This window comes from Protopterus annectens, chromosome 5.part0, assembly GCF_019279795.1.
Source record: "Protopterus annectens isolate FY-2018-M chromosome 5.part0, PAN1.0, whole genome shotgun sequence".
In the NCBI taxonomy this organism is placed as follows: domain Eukaryota; kingdom Metazoa; phylum Chordata; order Ceratodontiformes; family Protopteridae; genus Protopterus; species Protopterus annectens.
This window is the reverse complement of record NC_056735.1, coordinates 595,397,199-595,415,304: the sequence shown is the minus strand read 5'-3', so window position 1 is coordinate 595,415,304 and position 18,106 is coordinate 595,397,199.

Genomic DNA, 18,106 nt, shown 5'->3' with positions numbered 1-18,106 from the left:
GGCAATCATTAGTAAGCTGGGCAAGTGATGAATCATGGTTTAGGAAGTATAACCACCTCAGACCCTGAGTAGATAAGCCTCCAAGTCTGCCAACCTTCTCCAGCTTGGTAGTCTTCTCATAAACTCTGTCCAGTGTCAGAGCTTGAATAGTCCATATACTGCTAACACAATCCCTCCCCATCTAAGTATGGTATGCCCATTCACCTTGCCTATGTCAACAAGTGCCCAAGTTTGGCAAATTAACTCACATCAACTGTGATCCTGTATTAAAACATGCTTAATATGGGATTCTTTTCTTAGATTAAACCATGTTGATTTAAAGTCAAATGCCACATGGTCTACTGTTAATCTGACTTCACAGCTGATAACTATGTCTCTTGAATCAATCATAATTTCAAGCTCACTATTCCCATAAATAATTTAAGTTTTCAGTGTTGGAAAATGCAGGTCCCTGACAGTTGCACACACAGCCATAACAACCATTTCAGCTGTACCAAGCATTAGCAGATTAATTAGCATCCATTTTGTGGATGCAGTCAAAGTTGTCTGATAGAAAATTCAGAGCAAGCAGAATACTGATGAAAGGTAAAGTAAAGATACATGTCATCCTTGCAGAAGTGGTATTAGAAATCTTTCCTTTAATAAGATTACCAAAGGGCATATTTAACATAAGATAAAAGCTCATAATAGTGCCCTGTGATATTTCATAGTCTGGTTAATAAATGGGTTGGTTCTGTGACCTAAATAGGTACAGCTCTGGCTATGAACCAGGCAGCCAAGGGTTGATTAGACTGAAGAAGATGACTGAGATCAGGAGAAAAAACAGAAGTGCTAAGCCTGCTCACTACCCTCAAAGTAGGGGTGGAGAGGTGCATGCATATTATTTGCTCTCCTTTGTGGAGACTAGAAAGTTACTAGAGGCATTGGCATTAAGTTTGGCCATCTACGTGTGGCAAACTTGTGCAATGTCCACTGCATGCCAAATTCTGGAGACATTTTATTTATTTATATATATATATATATATATATATATATATATATATATATATATATATATATATATAGTCCCAAAACCACTTCCAGCACTCAAATAAAGGAAGGCAGGCAATGAGAGTACAAGCAGTTTATTGCTACACAGTCTGCCCCACAGACCAGTTTCGCTTACAAAACCATCATCATTGTGATACACAACGCATGTACGTCCAGTTTATAACATCTTCACACTTAAAGAGATATCAATCTTTTTAATTACACCATATTGTAAATAAATAAAAATACATAACCCATACTTTTATGGCAAATATGGAGACCTAATCAACCAGCACATAATAACTAATTGGGTATTTTGAAACTTGCTCAAATACAATATTATAGTGAATATACACATAAACCCTAAAAACTACTAGGCTAATAGCCTACTAAAACAGCTATACCAATGTATCTAACATCATATTTTATACACAATATATTCTAAAGGGGACCTAAAAAGCTACAAAACAGGGGAATAACTTACCCCATATTATTGTTTTCTATATTACCAATGATCATTTAGACCCGGCTTAAAAAGAGCCCCCAAATTAACTATCCATCTTCGTTCTTTAGATGTCAACATATTATGCCTAGCTATATCACTATTACAAAATATAGTTATCCTGTTAATTCCTACAAATATAAAATGTGCTGTCGAATGTACCAGAATATGTTTGTATAAAGCACTACGTGTCCTTTTGCATTTTATGTCACTAACATGAAGGGCAATCCTCTCTTTCAATGGACCAGAAGTCTGTCCTACATAAAATGCCCCACATTGACATATGGCCATATAGACCACCCAAGAACTAGTGCATGTGATAAGACATTTAATATCATATACCTTTCTGGTATTAATGGAAGTAAAATAACCTGTTTTGGACATCAGTTTACAGAACTTACAATGGCCACAGTATGTACTTCCTGCAATCTTAATTCCAGCTTCCTCTTTAAAGTAAATACCTTTTTTGAAAGTAGACAAATATTGCCCTATTGATTTACCTTTTCTATATGCAAATTCACATCTAGACTTTAACAAAGTGGAGAAGAATGGATCCATATATAATACATTTCAATATCTGGAAATTATTTCCTTAATCTTGGAAGTATTATTAGCATATGTCGTAACAAATCTCACTCTCTTAGATTGACCCTCACTAGGACGTTTTCTAGCCTGCAACAATAAATCTCTATCCATACCATTAACCTTATTATAGGCTTTCTCAATAATATTACTATGATATCCATGAGCCAAAAACCTTTGTTTTAGATCAATTGCTTGTTTATCGTAATCACTAGGATTATAACATATTCTTTTTATTCTTTGAAACTGAGCCACTGGAATATTAATTATACTATGAGGTGGATGACAACTGTGGGCATGCAGGATGGAATTTTTTGAAAATGGTTTACGATACAGTGAAGTAACCACTGTACCATCAAGTACTTTAGTTACATTAACATCTAAAAAATCCACTGTAAATAAATCCAGTTTGCCAGTAAATTTAATTCCATATTCATTGGCATTCAAATACTGCTTAAAAGTATCCCATAGATGCAAACTCCCCTGCCATTCAACCCAACAGTCGTCTAAATATCAACGCCACATAATAAGATTTCTAAAATAAAAGAAATCCTCTCTGTAAATATATTTGGCTTCTAAATAACCCATAAACAGGTCAGCATATATGGGGGCAAAAGTAGCCCCCATAGCTGTACCCCTGACCTGTAAATACCACTTGTTATTAAATTTAAAAGCATTATTCTCTAATACCAGCCTTAGCATGGACAACAAAAATTGCATCTCGCTCACAGAATATAAACCAGATTGTTCCATCCAGTATTGAACCCCTGCAATACCCCCATCATGTGGGATACTCGTATACAGGGATTGTACATCCAAAGTTCCCAACATGGAATCAGCAGGGAGCTGTAAATCTTGCATCAGCAATAAAAACTGCTTAGTATCCCAGATCCTAGCCCTAACTAGGGCTAACAAAGGTTTAAGTTTAAATTCTAGGTACTCCGACATAGGTTGAATCACTGAAACCCTCCCAGCCACTATGGGCCTACCTGGGGGGTTATGCAAGGTCTTATGAATTTTGGGAACTAAATAAAAATATTGAAAAATGGGGCTTTCCACTGTTAGCTGTTCCAATAACTCACCACTAATAATATCATGCTGTGTAGAATCCAAAAGAAATGTGTCGATGACATATTTAATCTCATCACTAGGATCCTTTAATAAAACCTGATATGAAGTTGAATCAGCCAATTGTTTTAAAGCTTCCTGCTCATACTGTAACTTGTCCCAAATAACAATTGCCCCACCTTTATCTGCCCCAGTAACTACTATGTTATTATTATTAGCAAGAAACTTAAGAGCACAATATTCATCCACTGTTAAATTATAAGAACAACAAAAAATATCAGTTTGATTAACCTGTATGTCATGTAATACCAGCTGTTCAAAAGTATGAACTGCATTAATATATGTAGGTTGAAAATTAGACTTTTTAAACTTAAATTTGGCCCCAGCTTCCTGAGAACATAGCCCTGATAAATAGGCAAAATGGTATTTTAAATTTAAATTTCTACAAAATTGTTTAACGTCCTGAACAATGTCATAATGTAATTCAAAAAAGGAAGGTACATAAGATAAACCTTTATTCAATACTTTTAATTCACTTTGTGAAAAACTATATTGCATGAGATTAACAACTATTTGCTTCACATAACTGTGATCATCACCACCATGTAATGGTGGAGAAGAAACCAAGTCTGTAGGGCCTACCAACTGGCCCAAAACCGTTGTTCCATGCTGCCTTCTCCGATGTTTTCGACCGCCCCTCCTAAAGGGGCTCTAGTCTTCTTAGAAACCGGTGACCCTGACACTAACACATCCCCTTGCTCAATATCCGTGTTTGTGTTAGAAAAACTAGATGATATATCTGATGTGCTAGAAGTAATTCTAGATTTACGTAGAATACACTGGACCTTCTTCCGTTTAGGTCTATTTTGTTGTATTTCTTCAAGACGCACACCTTTTTTACTCTTTTTCCAAGAAAACACCATATCATTCTTAAAGTCATTCATATCTCTTTGATACTTGCGCAAGGAGGGAGACTTCTATTACATTGGGTCAACCAGATATTACACATTTCAAATCATTACACAGCTAGTAGCATCTAATATGTTTATAGAACTTTTGGTTGATTACTATGATAAACAATTACCAGAATTGTTTGCAAAATTAGAGAAGTGTCATGAACAGAGTGCTGTTTTTGTGGGCACTAAAGATTATGAACATATGTATGAACAGTTTATGGTAGATATGGACAAATATGATAAAGAACTATAAGGGTGAAAAATGCGCAAGTATCAAAGAGATATGAATGACTTTAAGAATGACATGGTGTTTCCTTGGAAAAAGAGTAAAAAAGGTGTGCGTTTTGAAGAAACACAACAAAATAGACCTAAACGGAAGATTCTATTCTACGTAAATCTAGAAATACTTCTAGCACATCAGATATATCATCTAGTTTTTCTAACACCAACAAGGATGTTGAGCAAGGGGATGTGTTGGTGTCAGGGTCACTGGTTTCTAAGAAGACTAGAGCCCCTTTAGGAGGGGCGGTCAAAAACATCGGAGAAGGCAGCATGGAACAGTAGTTTTGGGCCAGTTGGTATGCCCTACAGACTTGGTTTGTTCACCACCATTACATGGTGGTGATGATCACAGTTGTGTGAACCAAATAGTTGTTAATCTCACACAATATAGTTTTTCACAAAGTGAATTAAAAGTATTGAATAAAGGTTTATCTTATGTACCTTCCTTTTTTGAATCACATTTTGACATTGTTCAGGACGTTAAACAATTTTGTAGAAATTTAAATTTAAAATACCATTTTGCCCATTTATCAGGGCTATGTTCTCAGGAAGCTGGGGCCAAATTTAAGTTTAAAAAGTCTAATTTTCAACCTACATATATTAATGCAGTTCGCACTTTTGAACAGCTGGTATTACATGACATACAGGTTAATCAAGCTGATATTTTTCGTTGTTCTTCTTATAATTTAACAGTGGATGAATATTCTGCTCTTAAGTTTCTTGCTAATAATAATAACATAGTAGTTACTGGGGCAGATAAAGGTGGGGCAATTGTTATTTGAGACAAGTTACAGTATGAGCAGGAAGCTTTAAAACAATTGGCTGATTCAACTTCATATCAGGTTTTATTAAAGGATCCTAGTGATGAGATTAAATCTGTCATCGACACATTTCTTTTGGATTCTAAACAGCATGATATTATTAGTGGTGAGTTATTGGAACAGCTAACAGTGGAAAGCCCCATTTTTCAATATTTTTATTTAGTTCCCAAAATTCATAAGACCTTGCATAACCCCCCAGGTAGGCCCATAGTGGCTGGGAGGGGTTCAGTGATTCAACCTATGTCGGAGTACCTAGAATTTAAACTTAAACCTTTGTTAGCCCTAGTTAAGGCTAGGATCTGGGATACTAAGCAGTTTTTATTTCTGATGCAAGATTTACAGCTCCCTGCTGATTCCATGTTGGGAACTTTGTATGTACAATCCCTGTATATGAGTATCCCACACGATGGGGGTATTGCAGGGGTTCAATACTGGATGGAACAATCTGGTTTATATTCTGTGAGTGAGATGCAATTTTTGTTGTCCATGCTAAGGCTGGTATTAGAGAATAATGCTTTTAAATTTAATAACAAGTGGTATTTACAGGTCAGGGTAGAGCTATGGGGGCTACTTTTTCCCCCATATATGCTGACCTGTTTATGGGTTATTTAGAAGCCAAATATATCTACAGAGAGGATTTCTTCTATTCTAGAAATCTTATTATGTGGCGTCGATATTTAGACGACTGTTGGGTTGTATGGCAGGGGAGTTTGCATCTATGGGATACTTTTAAGCAGTATTTGAATGCCAATTAATATGGAATTAATATGGAATTAAATTTATTGGCAAATTGGATTTATTTACAGTGGATTTTTTAGATGTTAATGTAACTAAAGTACTTGATGGTACAGTGGATACTTCACTTTATCGTAAACCATTTTCAAAAAATTCCATCCTGCATGCCCACAGTTGTCATCCACCTCATAGTATTATTAATATTCCAGTGGCTCAGTTTCAAAGAATAAAAATAATATGTTCTAATCCTAGTGATTACGATAAACAAGCAATTGATCTAAAACAAAGGTTTTTGGCTCGTGGATATCATAGTAATATTATTGAGAAAGCCTATAATAAGGTTAATGGTATGGATAGAGATTTATTGTTGCAGGATAGAAAACGTCCTAGTGGGGGTCAATCTAAGAGAGTGAGATTTGTTACGACATATGCTAATAATACTTCCAAGATTAAGGAAATAATTTCCAGATATTGAAATGTATTATATATGGATCCGTTCTTCTCCACTTTGTTAAAGTCTAGATGTGAATTTGCATATAGAAAAGGTAAATCAATAGGGCAATATTTGTCTACTTTCAAAAAAGGTATTTACTTTAAAGAGGAAGCTGGAATTAAGATCGCAGGAAGTACATACTGTGGCCATTGTAAGTTCTGTAAACTGATGTCCAAAACAGGTTCTTTCACTTCCATTTATACCAGAAAGGTATATGATATTAAATGTTTTATCACATGCACTAGTTCTTGGGTGGTCTATATGGCCATATGTCAATGTGGGGCATTTTATGTAGGACAGACTTCTGGTCCATTAAAACAGAGGATCGCCCTTCATGTTAGTGACATAAAATGCAAAAGGACACGTAGTGCTTTATACAAACATATTCTGGTAGATTCGACAGCACATTTTATATTTGTAGGAATTGACAGGATAACTATATCTTGTAATAGTGATATAGCTAGGCATAATATGTTGACATCTAAAGAACGAAGATGGATAGTTAATTTGGGGGCTCTTTATAAGCTGGGTCTAAATGATCATTGGTAATATAGAAAAAAATAATATGGGGTAAGTTATTCCCCTGTTTTGTAGCTTTTTAGGTCCCCTTTAGAATATATTGTGTATAAAATATGATGTTAGATACATTGGTCTAGCTGTTTTAGTAGGCTATTAGCCTAGTAGTTTTTAGGGTTTATGTGTATATTCACTATAATATTGCATTTGAGTTTCAAAATACCCAATTAGTTATTATGTGCTGGTTGATTAGGTCTCCATATTTGCCATAAAAGTATGGGTTATGAATTTTTATTTATTTACAATATGGTGTAATTAAAACGATTGATATCTCTTTAAATGTGAAGATGTTATAAATGCGTTGTGTATCACACTGCTGATGCTTTTGTAAGCGAAACCGGTCTGTGGGGCAGACTGTGTAGCAATGAACTGCTTGTACTCTCGTTGCCTACCTTCCTTTATTTGAGTGCTGGAAATGGTTTTGGGACTATTCATATGGTTTTTCCGAGCACCTTGGCTGGATGCGTGCACCGCACTTTTTGGGTATTATATATATGTACATATATATATATATATATATATATATATATATATATATATATATATATATATACTAACTCCAAAATTGCCCAATCAGCAGGAAAAGGGGATATTTCTCATCCCCATCCCCTGGGATTATTGATCTTACACACTTGTCAATCTTCTGTTTTATTGGATAGTCAACCAAACAGATGCCAACATTTGAGAATTTCACTTATTTTAAATGCTTATATGTATGTGTGTGTGTGTGTGTGTGTGTGTGTGTGTATATATATATATATATATATATATATATATATATATATATATATATATATATAAATATGTGTGTGTATGTGTATATATATATATATATATATATATATATATATGTGTGTGTGTGTGTGTGTGTGTGTGTGTGTGTGTGTGTGTGTGTGTGTGTATGCTCTAACAAACAAGATACACAAACTGAGGGGATGCATGGAGCTTCAAGTACAACATCCACACTATAAATACTTAAACTTAACCTAGCTATGGCTATGTACTTCCTGACAAAAGCATTGCAGGAAAATGGAATAAGCTCCCAGAGTTTTAAGTGATGTTACAAAAAGTATGAGTCAATAAACCAAGATCTTGAGAAGCTTGGGATCAGGGAAATAGTAATAGAGAGACTGCAAAGGGAGAGAGCTGGTAGGTTTCCCTTTGTCAGGAGAGTACAGTTCTGTAAGTGTTTATATGGAAAAATTCCTTTCAAATTAATTCTTCCTGCTTTCCCATCATCAGACTTGTGTGTGGAAGTAATCCCAATGTCTTTCACTCATTTCACTTAAAAGCATTGTCAGTTTTTATCCTTTAACTGCATTGTACATGGAGGGCTATGGGTCACCGGCATTTACTCTATGTCTGCCAAGTCATTTAAGTCATGTAGCAGAGGCAGATTTCAGAGAATCAGTTCTGCTGTTTGTTCCAATGTTTTACCTTCCCTGCCTTGTAGAGCAGAGCACATGTTTGTAAAGTCTGTGCTGTTTAGACTGCACAGTTCCACTGAGAATCATTGCAGAATTTATAGCTAGATGTATCAGTATGAGATGGGTTCAGCCTAATTTATGCCATATATTATGCCTAAGAAGAATGACTCTGACTGCAGTTTCAGTGAAAGTGTTTCGGACATTTGGTACTGAATTTATACAAACTAGCTGTATCTAGACCCTTCTAAAACAGATGTTAATGTTTGGTTAGTCATACATCTGAAGATACCTTCCTTTTATTGATGACACATCCTAAGCTGAACTCTGAAGGCACAGATGTGGCCACTGTGAAGAAATTGATGGGATTGTGAGTCATCTTAGATCCAGAGCTGATGATGAAGTCATAGAAGTCAATTGGTATTATGTTGCACTTGTCTATAAGATACCACTTGTGTGATTTGTGTCATATTTCACCATTATGTGATGATGTTGAGCTATGGAATTTTCACTTCAGCTTTAAATACAGTAATTATTTCTGTATTAAGACAGTCAGGTTGCAACTCTAATATTTTCCATTGTTGCAAAATAATTCTTCTACTTTCTTAATCGGTGTACCTGGAGGTATTCATTTATTCTAGTTTGGAGGAATTGTGAAAACTACCTTTGATTCCTTTCTCAAATGTTGTTTGTAAAGTGATAAATCCATAGGTTCTAGACTTACAAAATGTAGGGTAAGCCTGCCTGCACGACCACCTATTTTATTACATTTCATCTTTCTAATTTGATTAGTTTAAGGCATACTGTAAGATATCCCGTGACATACCATAAATGTTACTTGCTACTGTTGTTCTCTGGAATTCTGTTTCTCTATCACTAAGGGGGCCATTATATATGCTCAGTATCTAAAAGCCTGTATCTGTGCTTCTCATTCACAAAATCTTTGAAATCATAGCATGGGTGCACATATGCTTATAATGCATATATTCAAGCTTTTCAGTTTATGAAAAAAACTGCAAGAAAAAACTAGTAAAGCTAGAGTTCTCAGTGTGTGATATCTTAAACTTCCTGTAATAGAGGCCCGTGGGATATATGCAAACAACCCATTAAGGACATCTTGGCTAGGGTTTTCTTGTAGTTTTTACTAACTGGTTTGTCTGTGTGACCTTTTTACTCTTTGGTTTGGATGTTTAGATGTTAGTTGGGATATTTTGCAGAGACTTTAATGGCCAGTGTTTTAGCAAAGCATTCCACTTATCTTCTGTTGATAAGGTCATACGAATGCTGAAACATGCATGCCCAGAGCTAGTGGGGTTTGGTTTTATTGGCCTCAATATAACCACACAGTCTTCAAAAGAAGGAGTAAAAAGTCATGTACATTCATAAACCATATTGCTGAAATATTTGATGTCCTTGAGGGGTCATTTGCATATATATCCCATGGGTCTTTATCACATAAGGTTTAAGATTTCCTGTGTGACCATTTTGCTGTTTGGTTTGCAAGCTTTTCGATTTACAAACAGGTTTGAAATAAATTAAGAGCATGTTGTAGGGGCAAATCCCTCCTGCATCTTTTTACTTACGAGGCAATCCTTCAAAACTCTTTACTATTCTCACTCTGAGTTTGCTGCAACTTAGAAAAAAAAGATCCTCGACAGATAAGTGTATAACCATCTTGTTCTTTCTCTGAGGTTTACTAACCTATGACCTCACAAAACTCATTAATAAGTGAGTATAGAAATTTTATTTTGCTGAGAAACCAGCAATGCTGCTCCAGGCAAATGTCATCTGAAGCCAACATGTTTTAGCTCATGGGGGTGAATTGAAGGAGTAATTTAAAGCAAGCTGTGTTAGGGTAAAGTTATTGGTTCATCTATAAAATGTTGACTTCCTGAATGTCAATGTGATGAAAGGAAGAAAAATAAATGCCTGAAATAAAAAAGGGCAAAAAAAAGTCCATTTTAATTGTTTTTACAGGTGGGCAAGCCAGCTTCACCCCTAATGCCTGAGGGGAGAGCCCCCCACACCTCCTGAATTTATATATACAAACACCTAGGTAGCACAGAATCAAATATGTGAGGAGTTTCCCAAAACAAGTAAGTCATTGCCGGAGCACACTTAGAAACTAAACCACCAATGATTTCCTATGGAAAATAACATTCTGCATGGTACTGATGCCCGAGCACTTTCACTTCAAACATGTTTAGGGAGGCAAAGTTATTCTGTTAGGAGGGACACGAGATTCTTCTGTTTAGATAGGTGCATAGTTTGTGCTAAAAATTGTTATTTCTGCCTTGAATTCTGGTATATTATATGTAAAAGGTTTTAGTTTTGCCTCTAATTGTTTTTTGGTATTTATTATTTTGTAAAATGTTTTCTTTCAGCTTGTCTTTTCCCAGATTGTTTCTTATTATTCTCATCTTACAATTCAAAACAAACTGCCACAATAGCAGTTAAGAAATTTTTACATTAAATTTCAGTACAGTTAAGACTATGGCTAAATCTAACATATACCACATGGGCAGCATTATCTGTTTTATTGTGGCTAGGGTTTTACTATGTTTTCAAACAGTCTGTATTGGCTTGCAACAAAGGACTTGGCTGGACCCACTGCTTCAGTTAAAACTAAAAGCAAATTCTGAAAGTGAATAAAAATCAAATTACAGGAGGGTAGAATTTGAGTTAGAGACTTACCTAAACATCTGGGGTATGGCTATGGTTGCAAAAGTGGCCCTCACTAGGGGTGCAGTTCAGGTTACAGTAGTTTTGAACATGATAGTGATTAGTGCTGTAGAAAGAACTACAGAATGTGTCAGGATTAGGATTCTATCAAGTCTTATAGATTGTGTCAGGCTATGGTTAGAGTGAAATATAGGTCCTGGATTAGTGTTATGATAAGGAATACAGTTAACATTTAAATAATCTTGGTAAGAGATTCTTTTTCATCTGCATCCTCTTTCAGTTGAACGTATTACATTTTTTTTCTTTTTTAACCTCTTTAAATTCTTTGAAAAATAATTTTGTTTCTATGTTATTAAAATTCAAAGCAGCTGTAAAGATTATTATAGCACCAGTCAGGGTCCTGTCTATCTTTCCAAATGAAAAAAAATATGGGCTCTCATTTAGGTCCAAGTCTTCTGTTTTCCTCAGACTTCTCATCTCACAGAAATTGTCATAATCATGCCGAAGGCAATCCAAGAAACAAAAGCACTGAATCTGTGCCATAAATATATTGAAAAACATGCTTTCCTTAAGTCATATCACTAATGAAGGTATAGCAAAAATGACAGATCTTGCCCTTTGTTAATTGTCTGACTGAGTATTAAATAGTGAATTTGGAGAATAAAGGTTGGACATTTAATTTTTGTGATAATATGAACAAGCTAAGTTAAAGGAGTTGCTGTTAACCTTTCCTTTACATCCATTCTGTCTATTTTGTGGCAGTGCAAATCATATCCTTGAATATTCAGCTGTTTTCTTAAGAAACCATACTTTATATAAGCAAAAACAGTTCAAATCTCTCATTACATGAAGACAGATGAAGAGATGAAAAATAAACCATTGTAATAGGTGAATACAAATACACAAAACTATTTATATTCTCATCTTTTGTAAGAAATTGTCAGATGTGTTTGCATAGAGAGGTGATGTGTAGCACTGTGTGTGTGTGTTTGTGCCTGTGTATATGTGAGTTCATGTGTATGTGCCTGCTTGTATGATATCCCTGTGTGTCTGTGTCTATGCTCATCTCCAAGCTTTTAGTGTCATGTGTTTGTGTGTGTGTGTGTGTGTGTGTGTGTGTGTGTGTGTGTGTGTGTGTGTGTGTGTGTGTGTGTGTGAGTGTGTGTGTGTGTCTGTGTGTCTATGTCTCTGTGCAAGCACATGTGCATGTGAATGTTTGTGTGTTTGTCTGTGCATGAGGTCACAAATATGGAAAAAAAGACATGTTACATTTAACCACAGATGTTCTTCTCTTGTGTTGATGCTGGGATATATGGCTCAGGCAAACTCTGTGCCTTTGTTTATGCAGTACTTCCCTCATGTCATCACTACTGGCACTCCATTTAGCATGTCTTTCTCAGGATAAGCTGCCAACATAAGTACAAATAGGAATAAGCCATATACATCTTTATATACAGTCTGCATGGGGCCTCTCAAACAATTATGTCAGGTAACATATATGTAACTGTATGTTTGCAGCCTTGTAATAATGTTTAACACTTTAACTATTATGTTATATGCAGTGTGTCCCTAACTTTGCAGCCATCATAACACAGCTGTTAGTCAAACATACATACGCACTCACATGAAATGCATTTCTTTTTGCATTTCAGAGAGAGGTGGTGCTAGGGCTACAGTAGTTTTAATCTGCACACATGTGGACTAGATATATCATCACCAGTGTTTTCTTGCATATATGCATGTTATATACTTGAAATGGTTTCTGTGTGCAACAGTCCACAATATTTGGGTTTACCTTGAAATCTGCTGTATGTTATACATGTCACTATCTGTGAACTGCTATTGTACCCCATCCTGTGCTTATGTTTTAGTTCCTCATGTACCAGTTGTATACTATTTAGTTATAATCACATGATGATATTTTTATATTATAGGTTCATAGGTTCATAGGTAGGTACTAGGCTATTGGCCCTGGGGCCTATACAAGCCTAGCCAAAAAGGTACCCTGACTTTTACCACCCAAGAAAATTATTTTCCTGTGCCACTGTTGAGCAAAGCCACAGAGGTGATCCCCGGGGTGAATTTCCTATTTCCCATCCAATCATCAAGATTTTTCTTGAAGAGTGCTAATGAGGAGCTTTGTTTGATATAGATAGGTAGTTTATTCCAGAGTATGGGAAGTCTCTAGGACAGGAATCTATTGCTCCGGCATGTTCTGTTTATTGTGGTGACAAGGTTTAGGTCTCTAGAGCGTGTAGCTTGGAGGGAATGGGATTTCTTTAATTGGAGCATGTCCAATAGCTCTGGGTTTGACATAGTTTTGTATGTTAGGCAGAGGCCACCTCTGAGTAGGCGATATGCGATGGAGTAAAGCTGGAGTTTTTTGAGACGGTCTGCGTAGGGCATCTGTTTGAGGCCGGTAATCCTCTTTGTGAAGTATTTCTGCGGCCTTTCCAGTTGTTGTAGATGTCTTGTGAGGTACATACCAAAAGGGGCGTTGTACTCTATAATGGGTCTAATGAGTGATGAGTAGAGGGGAACAATGACCTCCTTTTTTCTGGATGAGAAACCTTTTGTGATGAGGTGTGCCATGTAGAAGAATTTCCTGACTACTGTGGCAATGTGATTATCAGAGGAGAAACTACTGTCCACCTGTGTCCCAAGGTCTCTTATCACACTTTCAGTGTTAAGTATACTACCGCCTATTTTGTAGTTCATAGGTACAGAGTTTTTACCAAAGGGGATGACAATGCACTTTTTGGCATTGAGCTTGAGGCCATGGCTTTGACACCAGGCATCTGTCTCAGTGAGGCCCTTTTGTAGGATGTCCACATCATTAGGAGTCTTGATTATGGCTCCTAGTTTGCAGTCATCTGCGAACTTCGTTAGCCAAAGACCTTCTTTGTTAGCCTGTACTTCAGAGAAGTAGATACTAAACAGGAGAGGACCCAGGACTGAACCCAGTGGTACTCCACTTGTCACTGGACTGAAGTCGGATTTGGAGTCTGCTACTTTCACAGTGTGGGTTCTGCCAGTGAGCCAGTTGGCAAGCCATTTGTGACATAGGGATTTATACCTAGTTTAGTGAGTTTATCTATAATTCCAGAGTGGAGGACAGTGTCGAAAGCCTTGGCAAGATCTAGATAGGCTGTGTGAACCACCTTACCCTTGTCTACGGCTTTAGTGACTGCTTTAAAGAAGTCTATCAGGTTTAGGAGACATGATCTGCCTTTTATGATCTGCCTTTTACAAACCCGAACTGGGTGGTTTCCAGAGTTTAGAGATTACCAATGTCTTTGTTTATAAGTTCCATGATGATACATTCCATGGCCTTGCAGACCAGGCTCGTCAGGCTAATGGGGCGGTAGTTCCCGGGGTACGTGGTGGCTCCCCCCTTGTGGAGTGGGATAACAGTCACTGTGCACCATTCAGCAGGCACAAAGCCTGAGGTGAGGCTATGATTGAACAAGGTATTTAGGTGGGGTGCCAGTTCATTCTGTAGTTCATGTAGAACGCAGCCTGGGATGTTGTCTGGTCCCATGGATGCTGTGTTATTAGATTTGGAGAGTGTGGTTTTTATCTGTGCAGCCATTATTAGAGGAACTTTGCATTCTTCTGGTATAGATATGGGCTCTTTAGGGGGTGAGAGAGGGGTAAAGTTAGCATTGAACCTATCTGCCAGGATGTTGGAAATATCAGTTGGGTCTGTATATTTAGTGCCATTGTGCTGTAACTCAGAGCAGATATGCGTTTTGCCATTGAGATTCTTGACATTGCTATAGAATGCTTTGTGGTTGTCTTTAGAATCAGTGTTGATTTTGTTTTGTAACTAGCTTTGGAGGATTTTATCAGGGATCGCAGCTTCTTACTGAGGCTCACCAGGGAGCTCCTCCACTCATGGGATTTTACTCTCTTTTGCAACAGTTTCTTCCTTCTGTTGTACAGTTTGTTTATGGCAGGGGACCACCAGACTGGCTTACTTTTTTTGGAGGATAGCTCTGTTTGGGATAGCACAATCCATGCACTCATGTAAGTGCTTATAAAGTGCAATTGTGTAGGATTCAGTAGTCGTAACTGTATTATCCATCTGCATGGGTGTCATGAAGTTCACCACTTCTGTCTTAAGAAGCATGAAGTTGGCTTTGGAGAAATTTTTTACAATGGTTTCCTTAATGGGTGGTGGAGGCAGGATGTGGATATCTAGGGTAATTAGCTTATGGTCGGATCAGACCAATGAGGCGTTAACTTCAGGTGTGGAACACCAGTCACTCATGTTGGTAATGACTAGATCTAGGATATTGTTGCCCCTGGTTAGGTTGTGGATAAGTTGATCCAGGGCATTGGAGTTTATGAATTCCAGAAAGCGTTGAGCGAAGGAGTTGGTACATGAGTAGTTTTCTCAGTTAATGGTGGGGTAGTTGAAATCGCCCATTATTAGGGTGTTTGGTTGAACTCTAATATTTTCCAGTACATCAAGAAAAGAGGAGTGGGAATCCTGGGGCATGGTGGATGATCTGTAGCAAGCTGCAATTTGGATTGCAGTTTTGCCCAGAGTTAGTTGCACTTGGATAACCTCGGCTGCATTATGCTGAGCAGCTAGCCTGGAGGTGTGGATATCCTTAATGAATATGGACAAACCTCCACATTTGGTGTTCTGGTCCAGGTTACATGGCTGAAAAGTGTGGTATGAGTTGTAGCCTGGTATTGCAGGGGTGCTTTCTGGAGCCTTGAACTAGGTCTCAGTCACTGCACAGATATCAATGTTCTCCATTTTAAGGAGTGCTTCGAGTGAGTGCATTTTGAAATTTAAACTTTTAGCATTGAGTAGCATCACCCTCAGTTTTTGCTTGCCTGTTCAAGTTATGGTGGTGAATTTGTCATTTGAACCTTGCCTAAAAAAGGCACTATAGGGGCAGCAAGAACCTTAGCCAATATCCGGAATCCCAGGGGTTACAGGTGCAGGCCATCTCTGGCAAAGCATCATGGTCTGTCGACCATGTCATCCTAGGCAGACAGATACTGGATCCCTTTAGAATGGCACCAGAAGCTTAGGTAGCAGTAAGGTGACTCTGAAATGAGAGCTGATGAGTAACCTCATGGCTTCATTTTATAGAAGAATGAATAACAATGCAAGAATAATACTTTGATGGACAAACATCACTTCTTCAGTATTAAGGAAACAAAACAATTACATAGAGTGCTTTTGTAGTTGATACAGCTATGAAACTGGTCACTCTTGGTTGAAAAAACTAAGCTTGGCAACAGTTATGGTGACTTCCATTGGCTGAATAATGAAGCACAGACATACAAGTAAAATTATTAGTTACTGCAAATGTTCATCCAAGTGCTCATTAGGCTAATAGAAAAAAAAATGAACAGCTTTAGAATGTCTATTCACTGCAAAGTGACCTTCATGGGATACTACATTGAAATTTTCAGAACAAGTGATAGATGTTGTACATTAGGAAAGGATTATTTTATCCTTAGCATACCTTAAAGCGGTAACCAGTAAGAAACACAGGTGTAACACCCAGTGGATCCAGGAAGCAAAAGCCAAAGCTGACCATGAAAATGATGTTCAGAAACCAAAAGATAATTTATTTGAACAAAATAGTTCTGCCCCCTGCTAAGCGCTTTTGTCCCAAAAAGTTTGGAACTTCATCAGAGCATCACACCATAACACATGGTGCTCATTTATGCTTAGGAGACTTTGTCATGCCCTAACAGGCTGTACATGCATGACATCATGTGCATGAAGATATGTAACATCAGTTAGATCTTGTCCTCCATGCCAAATTCAATAACTGCCATGCAATTACAATATTACCCTTGACACTGGGGGATTACCAAATTTCAGAGTGAAATCAACCCCCCCCCCCCTCCCAGAATGGGTGACAATCTCCCTGACAACTGTTTCAGTGCCTCATCTGATAATTAAACTGAATTATCTGAGTCATGGTTAGGGCTGTGATCATCTACACCACAGAACAAAGCAGGAATGTGTTTTCATTCTACATGTGTGGAAGAAAAAGATATTTTGAATTAAGTGAAACATTTCTAATGTGCCAGGCAGGAAATGGATGCACTAATAACTGATACTTTAAGTGTGTTCACAGAAAGTGTGATCACTGTGCTTTATATACCAACATCAAGAGTGCAGTAACGTGGAGAATTCATCTTACTCTGAGGTACAGTACTCTCATGCAGTTAGCTTATATAAATAGCCATGACATTGGTAGCACAGACTTCCATGTTGGCAAGTACAGGGGTGATACTTTCAAGTTTCAGTCTTTATGTGTATCACCATAGTTTTGTGATCACACCTTTTTAGTGTTGGTGATAACAGAAATAATTGTAAATGGACCCTTTAAGCAATATGTCAGCATATGGAAATGTAAAGTTTTTATTCAAAGCAAACTGTCCTGCAGATAAAACTTAAACTTCTAGAACATGAAAAAATCCACATACAACTTAACAGGAAACATATTAAGGAGTAGTCATCTAAATGTTCCACAATACTGAAAGAATACATTTAAAACCACTACTTCAATACTCTTGACTGTGGATTATGATATAATCTAGAAGAAAGTGAACAATGTCCTTTATCAATTATTTTCATTCAATCCTTTAAAGAATATTTTCTTCCATCCTTTAATTTAACCTTCTATTTAGTGATAAAGGTATACCTGATGTCTGCTGGCATGAGATTTATGTAGCTACAGTGTCTTGTATCAAAGTAATATCATTGCTGCAGCAGGAATGTAAACTGTACACTACACTAGAAAAAGAAGTTAAAAAACATGCTCACCATCATTCAAATTCTTATTGATTTATATTAAAAACACACCACAGAAACAAAATGAGATTGGTGTTTACTTTGAAGTACACAGAACTTCCCCCTTCTAGTATAGTTTGTTTGCTACTTTAAACAATGTTTTGTGTAACACTAAGAATGT